At 43.6% G+C, this 2500-nt stretch overlaps 1 protein-coding gene across 1 annotated transcript in view; it reads right to left on the bottom strand.

The window, feature by feature from the left end:
- Positions 1-387, bottom strand: part of LOC106578155 (neuropeptide Y receptor type 2) — a 14308-nt gene extending 13921 nt beyond the window's left edge. Inside the window, exon 1 of the mRNA XM_082965368.1 lies at positions 1-387. This exon is cut by the window's left edge and continues 131 nt beyond it. The gene's annotated coding sequence lies outside the window, so the exon portion shown is untranslated.
- Between the last annotated feature and the right edge of the window lie 2113 nt (positions 388-2500).

Below are 2500 nucleotides of genomic sequence, written 5' to 3'. Positions count from 1 at the left end.
ATATTGCCATTGTCATTCTCAACGATATTGCCAAACTCTTATATTCCGGTAGAGATCAGAAAAGCCTAACGATCACAGAAAACGGTCCTAGAGCTTAAAGACATTGACCGTTGTTCTCAGTTTGCTGTTCGTTTAATCCTTCAGTATTCCTGTGAATTCCGTTTGATTTTAGTCAAGTCCATTTAGGCCTACTGTCCGTTTTCAATTGGTTGAAAAAAAATATCCTAAAAGTCCTGGGGATCTGATTCTGTTAATTCCACGTTAAAAACCGAGACAGATATGTTTCCCGCACGAGGCTTCAGCGGTGACATCTATTCACCCTCCTGGCGCGCACTGAACAGAGAAAAGCGAGAGACTGACTGACTGACTGAGCGGACCGCACGAGGCAAATCCGGTAAGTTTTATGGTGAGCGAGAGCTTATCCAACCCGGAGGGAGGGAGGGAGGAGTGGAATCTGTCTACTCTAAATTATATTGATATTGTAAGAAGGCCATGAGATATTTTTCCCTGTCGACTCAGTAAACAGTGGATGTAACTCTGCGTGTGTGTGTTTGCGTGTGTGTGTGTGTAAGCCTGAGAGAAAGGGATAACAAAAAGAGTAGAGACTACATTTCAACACGACATGGAAGGTTGGGCATTTTAGTTGTGTAATTAAGAACGTCAGAACAATATGTAATGGAAGTGTTGTCAACGCCGACCACTGGACCATTCTAACTGGACAGTATGCTCTACTTAGCAATGGTAACCAATAGGTGCAGTGGATGGCTCTGACATATGCAACACACACACACCACACACACACACACACACACACACACACACACACACACACACACACACACACAGTGGTGTGTTGATATTTCCCAGTAGCCTGTGTGTTCGTTCCACACATTTTTATAGATTTAATTTTTTTTAACAGTTGTCACGTCCTGACCAGTAATAGGGGTTATTTGTATTGTAGTTTGGTCAGGACGTGGCAGAGGGTATTTGTTTTATGTGGTTCGGGGTGGTGGTTTGCTTAGAAGGGTGTTAGGATTTATTATTTCCGGGTTTTGGGTTATGTTCTATGTTTTTTTGTATTTCTATGTTCTCTCTAGTTTAGTATTTCTATGTTAGGTAATTGGGTGTTGGACTCTCAATTGGAGGCAGGTGTTTGTAGTTGCCTTTGATTGAGAGTCCTATATATTGGTATGTGTTTTGTTTGTGTTTTGGGGGAGATTGTTCTGTGTGCCTTACCAGACTGTTATTCGTTGTTGTGTCTTTTTTGGTGTACGTGTTTATTTTGGTTTTTCCCTTCTTTGTCCTATTAATAAAGAATATGAGTGCACATTTCCCCGCTGCGTCTTGGTCCGCTTTATCAGACGACAACAGTTATGAAGGTTATTTAAGTTTTTTTCAGTCTTCATCCGTAGCCGTCGGTTACCCGGTTATACGGTAATTGTACCAGCCCTGGATTATAGTAGGCAGCAACGGTTTAGGTCCCTTTCAGATGGTTCAGCACCTGTACTACCATTACTGTACCTCAATTCCACATCACGGTAGGCCGTCATTGTAATATAAGAATTTGTTCTTAACTCACTTGCCTAAAAAAATGTAAAAAAAAAAATAGTTTTTCATTAATCACAAGTCTGCCTTTCTGAATCCAAGATGGCGTAGCGGTCAGGCGTCTTTATCCTTCGTCTTGTCGTGTCCCATGTATATATCTTTTTACATCTTTTTTTCTTTGCATATTTTTTATATTTTGCTAAACCTCAACTTCAAAATACTCTACTGCAACCCGCCTCACCCAATGTAGTGTGGATCTGTTTCTTCTAAAGTATTCTTATCCACCTCCGAACTGGTACTCCCCAACAGCAGCTAGCCAGCTAACTAGCTACTAGCTAAATAGTCAGCTAACCATTGCTAGCGGTCATCAGCTAACCTTTAGCTCGGAAAGCTCTTGCCAGTTATCTTCTCTCCATATCCCCGGATTCCTACCGCAAGCTCTGAACCTTTTCACCTGGATCACCACAGCTAGCTAGCTGCAACCCGAGTGACTATTACTGGTCTAACGTCACGTCCCTGTCTCGAAGCTAGCACCAATTAGCATGGAGCTAGGCCCATATCTCGGCTAGCAGAAGAAGCCCAACAGCCACTCCCGGGCTATAATACCCTTTTTGCTTTTTGACCCCCTTCTATTGCCGGTACGGGGCAAGGTCTATCTATCAGTATAGACAGGTCAGCCACCAGACAGACAGAACCGTGCACTAGGTCTATCTATCAGTATAGACAGGTCAGCCACCAGACAGACAGAACCGTGCACTAGGTCTATCTATCAGTATAGGCAGGTCAGCCACCAGACAGACAGAACCGTGCACTAGGCCTATCTATCAGTATAGGCAGGTCAGCCACCAGACAGACAGAACCGTGCACTAGGTCTATCTATCAGTATAGGCAGGTCAGCCACCAGACAGACAGAACCGTGCACTAGGCCTATCTATCAGTATAGGCAGGTCAGCCA

The sequence above is a fragment of the Salmo salar genome, chromosome 18, assembly GCF_965601325.2.
Source record: "Salmo salar chromosome 18, fSalSal1, whole genome shotgun sequence".
NCBI classification, from domain to species: Eukaryota; Metazoa; Chordata; class Actinopteri; order Salmoniformes; family Salmonidae; genus Salmo; species Salmo salar.
The sequence above is the reverse complement of the archived record's forward strand: the minus strand, read 5'-3'. Positions and strand labels throughout refer to the sequence as shown.